Source organism: Podarcis bocagei (assembly GCF_964188305.1).
Source record: "Podarcis bocagei genome assembly, chromosome: 10".
Lineage (NCBI taxonomy): Eukaryota > Metazoa > Chordata > Lepidosauria > Squamata > Lacertidae > Podarcis > Podarcis bocagei.
In genome coordinates this window covers 1,156,756-1,169,427 of record NC_138135.1, presented here as the reverse complement: position 1 = coordinate 1,169,427, position 12,672 = coordinate 1,156,756, and the positions used below count along the sequence as shown (strand labels likewise).

General features: G+C 47.0%; 1 protein-coding gene across 2 annotated transcripts in view; it reads left to right on the top strand.

The window, feature by feature from the left end:
- LOC308595683 (uncharacterized protein) overlaps positions 1-12,672 on the top strand; it is a 171,848-nt gene that overhangs the window by 100,642 nt on the left and 58,534 nt on the right. The gene's annotated exons all lie outside the window — the stretch shown is intronic.

Sequence of the window (12,672 nt, the reverse complement as noted above, 5' to 3'; positions counted from 1 at the left end):
GCTCCTCCTCCTCCTCCAATCCGGCTTCTGCTCCGGGAATGGGGTGTGTGAGCCCCCCTCCCAACCTGCCTGCTTCTGCCGGACGTGGAGCTTCCACTCGGGATTGCTGCTCTGACCCATAGCTTTAGGGGCGCGCTTTCGGAAAGGGGAGGAGGGGCGACAGGGAAACCCCCCCCCCCCGGATGTTGCAGGAAAGGAAAGGAGAATCGGGAGGGAGGACAAAGAGGTAACGGGGTCGCGGAGGAGAGGGGAGAGAAGGACCCAGAGACCCCCGCCAGCTCCCCAAAGCGCCTTCCGTGGGCCCCGTGGCAGGGCCTGGATCCCGGCACGCGTGCTGCGAAGGGGCTTTCCTTGGCCCCTTAGGCGCCTTGGCAGGGGCGGACATGGAGCCCCCACCCAGGGGGTCCCCACGAGGGCCTCCTTGCCCCGTTTCCCATACGCAGGCATCCCCCGGGCGCTGTGGGGTTCCCGGGAAGAGAGTCGGGCCTGGAAAGGGTTAACGGGCGCTACAGACCCCACCCCCGTCCCTCCCCATCTCGTCCTGGGGTGGCCCCTCCGGATGGAAAGATGGGGCGCGCATGGCGAGGGTTGGGCCGGGCCAAGGGGGCCTCTGGGTGCAGAGGAGACTCTGGGAGAGAGGGAGGGGGTCGAGGAAGTGGGGGGAAGGGAGGGGAGCATCCCAGCAGCACTGGGGGGGGGAGAGCTAGGAAGACCAGTCTTTGGGGAGACATCTCCATCGTGGTGCCCACAGGGATTCTCTGGAGGGGCCACCTTGGCTTCTCCCTCCCTCCCAGGAATGGGCCACCCCTTCAAGGCGACCAGAGAGGGATCCCTGGAAAGTGGGGGGTCGTGTCCCCCCACCTCTTCCTTCCTGTAATCTCCATCCTCTTCCCACCCCATAAGCCCCTGCTCTGTCCGGACACAGCGGTTCTTCCAATTCCAGCCATTGGTCCCCTGGAGAGGAGAGGAAATCCCGAGGGGAGGGGGGAGGCCTTCTCAGAAGCGGCTCTTTGTTTCCGCAATCCCACCCAGGAAGCAGCCAGAAACCTTTTCCTCTCTCTCAGGCTTCCATCTTTAATGTCTTTTCCACTGAGGATGAGGATAATGTACACCTGTCCTCAGAAACAGGGGTGCAGAGTCCATGGAATGGCTCTCAGGATTGATACAGAAGTTGCAACTCAAAAGCATTTCTGTTCCTCTTATTCTTTGTAGCCAAAGTCAGAGTGACTGACAAGCTGAGATACAATCCTTCATCATCCGATGACAGCGACTGCACGAATCTTCCCAGTCAAAGGACCCATTTTCATGATAGACAGTGCCTGTGGCTGGAGGCTCTACACACCGGGTGTGCCTGTGCAGGCCAAAGACTGCCAGTATTAGCACAGGTGAGGTGTGTGATCTCCCCAAATTTACAGACTGTATGTGAATGAGAGTTTGTGGGTGGGATTATAGTTTATGGCAACCCTGTGATTTTCTCCATCCATAACATTTTGCAAGCTAATATTGCAGTATGAATTTCAAAATAACTTTAAAAAATCACAAGATGATGATGATGATGATGATAATAATAATAATAATAATAATAATAATAATAATAATAATAATAATTTATTTATACCCCACCCTCTCCAGCCATGGCCGTGCTCAGGGGGATGAAAAGAATGATTGCAGTATTTATGCCCTGCCCATCTGGTTTGGTTTCCCCAGCCACTCTGGGAAGCTTACAGTACATATACAAGACAGTAAAACATCCAACATTAAAAACCTCCTGATACAGCTGTCTTCTAAATGTCAGATAGCTGCCTGTTTCCTTGCCCTCTGAAGGGAGGGCATTCCATGGGGCAGGAGGCCCTCTGCCTGGTTCCCTGGAACTTCACTTCTGACAGCAAGGGAACCAGCAGAAGACCCTCGGAGGAGGACCTCCTTGTCCGGACTGAGTGATGGGGGTGGAGATGCTCCTTCAGGTCTACAGCGCCGAGGCTGTTTATGGCTTTAGGTTGCAGATCTTGCTCCTCCATAACGATCTCCAGAGCAAGTCTGAGATATAATTAGCAGAGTAGCAAAAAACGCTCAGAGGCAGAAAAAAATAATTCAGCTGAGAAATCTATTACAGTGGCACCTCTGGTTGCGAACGGGATCCGTTCTGGTGGCCAGTTCGCAACATGAGCAGAATGCAACCCACGTCTGTGCATGCGTGGGTCATGATTCGCTGCTAATGCATGTGACCTGATTTTACACGTCTGCACATGCACGAGCGGCAAAACCCGGAAGTAACTGGGATGCCACAGGACACAACCCGAAAAGGCACAACCTGAAGCAAGTAATTCCGTTGTCCCCGAGAGGGGGCAATGACAATAAAGATATTATTATTATTATTATTATTGTTGTTGTTGTTGTTGTTGTTGTTGTTATTATTATTACATAACATGAGGTATGACTGTACTGAAGACAAATAAGCATAACAGGACCCAAAAAATAGCAAAAATGTAACTCACAGTAAAACCCTGACTTAGCAAACCAAAACAGCATTCAAGTAAGAAACAGACAAGCAGAGTAGAGTAATAGCAGAATATGAAGTGGGATCAGGCGCATTTCAATACTGTAATTCATATATAATTCAATGTCAGAGTAACCCTGGCACTAGATAACAAGCCTCCAGGTGGACGTGCCCCATCTGCCCTTCACTTTCCTCTTCCGCACGGGCAGAATCTGCCTTCTGGACTGTGGGATTCACAGTTGTTCTCCTCCTCTCCATCCACCAGGGCTTGACTTCAGGTGCAGCAGAATTCCCCAGCCCCCCAAGGATTTGAGACCCATCAGCTTTCCTCACCTGGTTTAGCCGGCCGGTTGAAGCCGTTGCTTGAACCCCTGTTGCATGCTGACAGCTTCTGGAAGCCACAGGTGAGAGCTGAGTGCAGGGTGGGGACCAAGGGTGGAAAAATGACCCCAGGAGGTGCAGGACATGTCCCCCACCAAAGGAACTACTGCTCCCCAACACCCCATGACATCTAGATTCAGGTAGGTAGCCGTATTGGTCTGACGCAGTTGAAATAAAAAAATAAAAAATAGTCCAGTAGCACCTTAGAGACCAACTATGATTGTTCTAGGTATAAGCTTTTGTGTGCATGCGCACTTCTTCAGATACACTGAAGCAGATGTCACCAGACCCTTGTATATCGTGGGAGGGTGGGCTGGGGTTTTTCTCTGAAGGGTACTCCTACTACCATCTCCCACTACCCATCACTATATGAAGAAGTATGCATGCACACAAAAGCTAATGCCTAGACCAAAATTAGTTGGTCCCTAAGTTGCTGTTGTTGTTGTTGTTGTTTTATAGTCGATTAGTCGTGTCCGCCTCTTCGTGACCCCATGGACCAGAGCAGGCCCTCCTGTCTTCCACTGCCTCCCGCAGTTTGGTCAAACTCATGCTGGTCGCTTCAAGAACACTGTACCACCATCTCGTCCTCTGTCGTCCCCTTCTCCTTGTGCCCTCCATCTTGCCCAGCATCAGGGTCTTTTACAGGGAGTCTTCTCTTCTCATGAGGTGGCCAAACTCTTGGAGCCTCAGCTTCAGGATCTGTCCTTCCAGTGAGCAGTCAGGGCTGATTTCCTTCAGAATAGAGAGGTTTGATCTTCTTGCAGTCCATGGGACTCTCAAGAGTCTCCTCCAGCACCAGAATTCAAAAGCATCCATTATTCGGAGATCAGCCTTCTTGATGGTCCAGCTCTCACTTCCATACATCACTACTGGGAAAACAATAGCTTTAACTATACGGACCTTTGTTGGCAAGGTAATGTCTCTGCTTTTTAAGACGATGTCTAGGTTTGTCATTGCTTTTCTCTCAAGACCCTAAGGTGCTACTGGACTATTTTTGTTACTTTTTTACTTCAACTGTGTCAGACCAATATGTCTACCTACCATTAAGTACAGTTATCTCCTTGCCTTGAATATCCTGCTTTTCAGTGCCAGATTAGGATAGTCCTCTATCAGAAGACAAGCACAGGATCAGGCAGCACATCATCATTATAAAGAACCATTGGGGTGGGTGTTTCCGCCTGGGATTCCCATCTGCTTTCCTTCTGCTTCTCCTGCTCTCTCCATGCAATGTGAGGCACGTAGACAGAGGTCCATCTCCAAGAACAGGAGCTTCCCTGAGCACCCATTCAGCTGACCCCAAGCACCAAGCCTTGTCACTAGTTCTCTGACTGACCCAGACCACAGTCCCTGGAAGAGATGAAGGCCTGGGTCTCCCAAAATAGTCCATATGGACCTCCTGAGGTCAGTGGTACTGTGAAGGTGATTCATGAAGATCTAGGGGTCGAAATGGGGGCAACCACTTGATTTGAAAGGCAGTCCCACAGGACAACAGTATTCCAAGATCATGCTGTGTTATTAAAGATGATTGAGGATTATGAAAGGTTCCTGATGCATTACTACCATTTGACATCATACCATTTTCATTTCCTAAAAATTGGGAACATGGGTAGGACATGGGAGAATGTAGGAGATGTTGAAATAAGAGAAGGTCTAATGGCGGTTGATGTGTCCTTTTTCCCCTGTGTTCTCTTCCTTGAAACCCAAACAGGATTTCCTTTCTGCCCACTCTGAAAAAGGTGATGGAGAAGACAGAATTGCAGGGGACAGGGCACCTTTCGTTTCATTAGGAATAGCCATTAAAATGTGTGAAATGTGGAATATGCTTCACTGAATGAGCACACATAGTTCACATCAACGAACAAAAAAAGGAAAGAACCCATTTAAAAGGTATGGAGTGCGGAAATAGCTTCTCTTTCAATGCAAAACTTAGAACACACCAGCGGACTCACACAGAGAGAAAGCATTTTAAGTGCAGGGAGTGTGGGAAGAACTTCAGTCAGAGTGGAAACCTTAAATTGCACAAATGGACACACACAGGGGAGAAACCATTTAAATGTATCGAGTGTGGAAAGGGCTTTAGTGATAATGGAAAACTTAGAAGACATCAATGGACTCACACAGGGGAGAAACCATTTAAATGCATTGATTGTGGAAAGAGCTTTAGTGATAATGGAAAACTTAGAAGACATCAATGGACACACACAGGGGAGAAACCATTTGAATGTATTGAGTGTGGAAAGAGCTTTAGTGATAATGGAAACCTTAGACAACATCAACGGACTCACACAGGAGAGAAACCATTTAAATGTATGGAGTGTGGAAAGAGTTTTAGTGATAGTGGAAGCCTTAGAACACATCAACGGACTCACACAGGGGAGAAACCATTTGAATGCATGGAGTGTGGAAAGGACTTCAGTCAGAGTGGACACCTTAGATCACATCAACGGACTCACACAGGGGAGAAACCATTTAAATGTATTGAGTGTGGAAAGACCTTTAGTGAAAATGGAAGCCTTAGAAATCATCAACGAACTCACACAGGAGAGAAACCATTTAAATGTATGGAGTGTGGAAAGGACTTCAGTCATAGTGGACACCTTAGATCACATCAACGGACTCACACAGGAGAGAAACCATTTAAATGTATGGAGTGTGGAAAGAGTTATAGTGATAGTGGAAGCCTTAGATCACATCAACGGACTCACACAGGGGAGAAACCATTTGAATGCATGGAGTGTGGAAAGGACTTCAGTCAGAGTGGACACCTTAGAAAACATCAACAGACACACACAGGGGAGAAACCATTTAAATGTATCGAGTGTGGAAAGGACTTCAGTCAGATTGGACACCTTAGATCACATCAACGGACTCACACAGGGGAGAAACCATTTAAATGTATCGAGTATGGAAAGAGCTTTAGTGAAAATGGAAGCCTTAGAAATCATCAACGGACTCACACAGGGGAGAAACCATATAAATGTATCGAGTGTGGGAAGAGCTTCAGTCAGAGTGCACACCTTAGATCACATCAACGGACTCACACAGGGGAGAAACCATTTAAATGTATCGAGTGTGGAAAGAGCTTTAGTAAAAGTGGAGGCCTTAGAAATCATCAACGGACTCACACGGGAGAAACCATTTCAATGTATGGAGTGTGAAAAGAGCTTCAATGAGAGTGCACACTTTAGATCACATCAACGGAGTCACACGGGGAGAAACCATTTAAATGCATGGAGTGTGGAAAGGACTTCAGTCAGAGTGGAACACTGGAAAAAAAATCAACGGACTCACACACGGGAGAAACCACATAAATGTATAGAGTGTGGATAGAGTTTCCATTGTAATCCAAGCCTTAGATCACATCAACGGACTCATATAGGAGAGAAACCATTTCAATGTATGGAGTACAGTAAATACTTCACTCAGAGTGGAAATCTTAGAAAACATCAGTAGATACACAGGGGAGAAACCATTTAAAGGTATGGACTGTGGAAGGAGCTTCAGTCAGAGTGGAACCCTTGATTTATGTCAACAAACTTACACAAAAGACAAACCGTATAAATATCAGGAAAGTAGATAGAGGTTCACTCTTAGTGGAAGTTGAAAATCAACAGACTCACGGACAGGAAGAACTCTAAGAGTTGAAACCCTTCAAACCATCAACAGAGAGGAGAAGCAGTTTAAATGAAAAGATTGCAAGAAGTGCTTTATTTATAATGGAGTGATCAAGGAACATCCCAGGACTCTCACATGGGAGAACCCATTTAGATGTATGGAGTGTGGGACTTCTTCCTCTCAGAGTCCACTCTGAGCAATGAACTCAGCAGGAAATCATTCCTAAAAGCATGAGGTATATGTGAAGTTCTGGTGTTTATATGTAAAACATTACAATAATCAAATAATGAAGGCAGCATCTCACAATGGTGAGTATAATTTTAGATGAAAATACTTTTGGTTTTTGTACCAAACTCTGTCACCACCACCACCACCACATGATCTCCAAGCACTGCTTCTTCACCAGAATGTCATCGCTGCCTCCTGCCCTGCGCGTTCTGAAGAAAACTTGAAATACTGTAATTGAATGGGAGATTTCCCCCCAAGCCTAATTTCAAGAGGGGGAATGAGGGGCTGCAGGTAGCAGGGGAGTCTCCTGGGGGGGGGGCATCTTCACTCATGAAGCCCATGGGGCAACCCCAGAGCTCCTGCTCATTCTGGGGTTTGAGGAAGATAGCATTTTTCCATAGTCCCAGAAGGCTTGCTTCAATCATGCTTCTCAGGAGTTTTCCTACCAGAGGACCACAGTGCTGTAGCTGCTGCTGTTGTCATGGACTGGCTGGTGAGGGAGGGAGGCACCAGTTGGGGGACCCACAAGGGAAGAAGGCTCAGAGCTTGGGAACGGGTGGGGGGAGGAGCCGAAAGAGGGAGAAAGGGGAGCAGACCGGAAGGGGAGATGTTGCAAGCTGAGGAGGAAAGTGGGTTAGGTGAGCGGGGAAAGTCTGGGGCAGAGAGCAGTTCAGGCTCAGAGGGAGGAGAGGAGGGGGCCAGGAGACCCAGAGGAGGCCGGCTGCTGAAGCATCCAGGGAGACCCCCCTCCTGCTGCGACCAGCACATGCCTCTGAGTGTGGCGGTTAGAACGCTTAGAATGTGGGGATCCCATTTTTCAACCAAAGCCAAAACAAAAACAAAAACCCGCTAGCCTTTTCCCAGGTCTTTCCTGACCTGACAGTCGTTCATCTTCTCTACGAAGGTCTCTACAAAGTCCTTCTCCCTCCCTTTATTTACAATGGGGTCCCAGCAACCTTTTCTGCCTCTTACACGCAATGGAAAAGAGTCCCTTTCCATTGGACGCCTGGCAGCCCAGTGCCAAATCCGGATGCTCCAGAGAGAACTGTAAACGCCCTTGCGCTCTGATGCGCACCAGTCACTTCCTCCCGGATCTTGGTGCTGCCGGTGCAGCTGCATTTACGAGAAAAAGAGAAATCGGAAACCGAGCCCAAGTCCCTTGCTATCCAAACTGTCCACTGGGACCAGCCTTGGGGCGTCTTCCTTGGGAAAAAGGAAAAGTTTCAGATCTCAGGTTCCCCAACAGAGAATGAGAGCTTTGATTGGTCTTCTCCCCTAGCAGTTAATTGCCGCTCTGATTGCAGAACCCCAATTCTCCCGTTCTCCCCTCCCCCTCCTTGCCACCTCTTGCCAGGAAGGCTGGGAGTGAAGACCGTCAGCAAAAGAGACAGCCAAGGATGAGAATCTGGGTTGCTGGGTGTTTCAGAGAATCCTGCCCACAATCTTCTCCATTCCTAGACTCACGTCCGCATGCGCTGCTCCTGGCCACCCCGGGGTCTTTTGCTAGATTAATTTATGGGTGGCCTGGGGCTGAAAATAAACTACCAAAAAACTAAATTACTGACAAAAAGCCTCACAATGGAAGAAGAAAAAAGAACTTCAAGAAAAAACAGGCCTGGAAACTAAAAATAAGGTTAAATACCTAGGGATCTGGATTTCAAATAAAAGTATAAATGTATATGAGGATAATTATACTAAAGTATGGAAAGAACTTTTTAAAAATATGGAAACCTGGACAAAACTCCATCTCTCACTCTGGGGAAGAGTCTCGGTTGTGAAAATGAATATCCTCCCCAAAATGATGTTCTTATTCCAAACAATACCCATTTTAGGAGGAATGAATTGTTTTAAGGAGTGGAAAAGGGAAATATCTAGATTTATATGGAGTGGAAAGAAACCGAGAATTAAACACCAGTTATTAACAGATCAAAAGGAGAGAGGAGGTTTTGCATTGCCAGATTTGGAATTCTACCATGCGGCGGAAGGATTGGTTTGGATAAAAGACTGGATTACACTAAAAGATACGACCTATTAGACTTGGAAGGCCACGAGAATCAGTCTGGATGGCACGCTTCTTTAATGTATGGAAAAGTGAAGGTCCACAGGGGATTTTTGAGCCATGTGATAAGAAAATCGTAATATAAAATCTGGAGTAAATATAAAGGACTACTTGAGCCAAAAATACCTTTGTGGACATCACCAAGAGAAGCCATATACTCATGTTAGAATAGTTACAACTAGCAAAACTGACGGGAAGAGTTAGAGGAGTACTGAACCAGAAAATATTTGGAGAATGGAGAATATTTGAAGATTTTAGAAGATCATATTGTACCAACCACACCATATTAGCAGAACTTGAGTGATACTTGTAAACACAACAAATGCTGTTTGTGGAGTAGACGGGAACAATATTAAAGAATATAAAACTGTGCGAAAGAAACAACGGCAGTATAAACAGCACAATGAGAATGATTGGAAGACTCGTTTTGTCAGAAGTCTTTTTTATTTAATTAGGAAGATTAAGTTTTTTCATGCACATAAATCTGCTTCTTCTTTCTTTTTCTGTATTTTCTTCTTTCCTTTTTTCTTCTTCGTTTTTTCTTTAATTTTCTTTTTGCAGTATGAGATTCCAAATTCTTTGTATGTGTGTGTAATTTAAATCAATAAAGATTATTTTTAAAAATAAATTTGAGGTTGGCCTGATCAAGCGTTGCTTCCTCTGGTTAGCCCCACGGGAACTCCACTTCTTTCCAGACCCTGGGGTCTCCAGAGGACTGGTGGCTCCTCCTGGCAAATGGCCTGGTGCGCGCTGGATCACCAGTCCTTCCTTGCCCCCAGAATCCGGGCAACCGAAGGTCCTATCTGGGGTGCCATCTGTTGTAAACAAAAGCTGCCCTTCTTCCCTTATGGGGGACACAAGAGCCCTTTATAGAGTCCCTTGTAGGTTCTCCATCGGTAGGAGAAAAGAGCAGAGGCAACCAGAGACTATTGAGAAGCAAAGCAGCTAGTAAGCCTGATCTTTATTGATCTGTTGCAACAGGGTGCTCCCCTGAGGAGGACCCCGAACCTGTTAGGATATTTCCGTTCCACCTTAAAGGGAGCAGGCTTTGGGAGTAACAGAGTCTGCGCATGTCCTATTCACAGGATGTTTATGTTCTGATATTCCTTTCGTTTTTGCCAGACGGCCAGAGATGCTGACACAGAACGGTCACGTTTTCTTTTGTTCTGTTAAACGCTAATAAAGTCTGTAAATATGCTAAATATACTCTTCTGCGGTGCAAGCTTTTGGCTGTGTTTCTGCTGATAAACAGTGTACACAAGCCTGGAATGTGGCTAGGAATTTCCAGAGGCTTCGTGTCACTAACTGCTGGATCTGCCTGTCTATGGAAGATCGATGATCGTCCAGAACTCTGGCTTGGGGGCTCATGATGGACACTATCTCCTTGGCAGATTCCCTTATATAGACATTTTAAATTCCCTGCCCTGGAGCTCCAGACCACCCCTCCATACATCACAGAAGGGGCGTAACCCAAGACCACCTACTACAAAAATCTTACCTACATCACAGAAAAGGCGGTCTACAACAGAAATGTGAATGTTGTTGTTTTTCCTGTCTGCCAGGTTATCTGATATTGCCTTATCTGATTCCCTTTCCTGGTAGTCTGGCCATTCCTTTGAGATGGTGATTACCCAATTCCTGAGACAATGGGAAGGTTCCCTCACCCGCTCCCTCCTTGCAGAGAAAGCATTTGGTCAGTTGGGGAGTCTAAATGGTTTCAGGACGGTCTTCCTGAGCTGCTCCAGACATGTGGTCTACATATCTATGTATGTGCTTGGTTGGTACATTTATGAACATTTATTATATATATAAGACATTGTTACGGAAAATCCAGGTGTGAGGCTGCTCTGCCACCCAGTTCATCGGACTGAGTCCGCGGGTCCCTGCGGAACAAAAGGAGCGCAGCCAGAGACTGAAGCAAGTTGGAGAAGATCCACGTTTGTTGTGCAACAGGTTCAAGGTGAGATTGAACCCCGAGGATGGGGTGACATGAGCTTTTAAAACTTCCCACCATTACCCCAGATACAGTTCAAAAGCATCATCACTACACCATTGCTACATCACGATTACATCAGAAAAAGGGTGGGTTACACGGGATTAACATATGGAGGAGGGAGGGGGAAACATGCAGAGCTGGAACATGTATTGAAAGGCACATTCTGATTACCGGTGGTAAGAGAGCAATAGGGTCTTAGTTTGCATAGTCTGTGACCCGGCCGAGCCTGGAGGAAGGGCTAGACTGGGTGATTTGGCATCAATGGGGTCCTTCCTAGGTGTACGTGACCGTGACCTCCCGCTTGAGGGATTATGGAAGGTACTGGGCAGTCTTGAAGTCCTGAGGAAATTGAGCAGTTTGGCATTGAAAGCAGGAGAATCGGTGGTACGGGTGATTTTCTATGAATTTTTATATTTTTTTAGCCCTTTGAAACAGTGGCAGCTCATTTGGGAAGCGAATTGATACATTGTATCACTTTTGATGGGCTTAGCAAGGATACGAGGTGTCAGTCCATTCTTCTCAGAGCAGGGAGCTGTCAACAGCTTGTCAGAAGGTGAATGAGGCCTGCAAGAGCTGACACTGCAGACCAAATGCATTGTCTTGATTGGCTGGAGGCTGCGTTTGGTGCAGGCTGATTGGTCAGGACACTCCTGTAGGCAAATAGTCTGTTCATTCATAAAATACACTACTCGCTCCTCCGGTCTACCCAGGGAAAGGGCACTATTTTGGGGCTTGGGTTTCGCCTGGTGCTTAGTGCAAAAGAGTGAGGGGGCTGAGGGGTCCTTGTAGGGCCGGGCGCCCTTGAGGTCATCGCCTCGAACCCTCTGAAGGCTTCTGGGAAGGGGGTTGACAAACATGCCCCTCCTTCCGTATCAACCTTAATATTTTTATTACATGATTCATCCAGCCCAGCCTTTTGCATGATGAATTCTGCATCTACGTTAAATAAGCAGGGAGACAATATACAGCCTTGTCCTACTCCTTTCCCAATTTTGAACCAATCAGTTGTTCCATATCCAGTTCTAACAGTAGCTTCTTGTCCCACATAGAGATTTCTTGTCCCACACAGAGATAGACAGATGAGGTGATCAGGCACTCCCATTTCTTTAAGAACTTGCCATCGTTTGCTGTAGTCAATGAAGCAGAAGTAAATGTTTTCTAGATTTCTCCATAATTCAGCACATTTGCAATTTGGTCTCTGGTTCCTCTGTCCCTCTGAAATCCAGCTTGCCCTTCTGGAAGTTCTCGGTCCACATACTGCTTAAGCCTGCCTTGTAGCATTTTAAGAATAACATTGCTAGCGTGTGAAATGGGCGCAATTGTACGATAGATGGAGCATTCTTTGGCACTGCCCTTCTTTGGGATTGGGATTCATGTGTTGCAGGAACTCCTCTTTGTCCTCAGGAATGTAATCATGGGGAGAGGAAAGGAGGAACCGGACAGGTGACAAGAAGAAGAAGAGGAGGAGTTTAGATTTGATATCCCGCTTTATCACTCCCCTTCGGGAGTCTCAAAGCGGCTAACATTCTCCTTTCCCTTCCTCCCCCACAACAAACACTCTGTGAGGTGAGTGAGGCTGAGAGACTTCAGAGAAGTGTGACTGGCCCAAGGTCACCCAGCAGCTGCATGTGGAGGAGCGGAGACGCAAACCCGGTTCCCCAGATTACGAATCTACGGTTTTTAACCACTACACCACACTGGCTCTCGACAAGACACTCAGGTTACCATCACGTCAGCCAACACGTCCGCAGTGAGCCCTACGTGATGGTCCTAGACAGAAGATCATTCCACTCACAAAGGATCTGCATATGGAAGTGGATTCAGTACGGACTGAAACACAGGACAGTGACCAGCCCTTCCCTCCGGGGACTGGAAACAGTGAACTCCCCTTTGTCC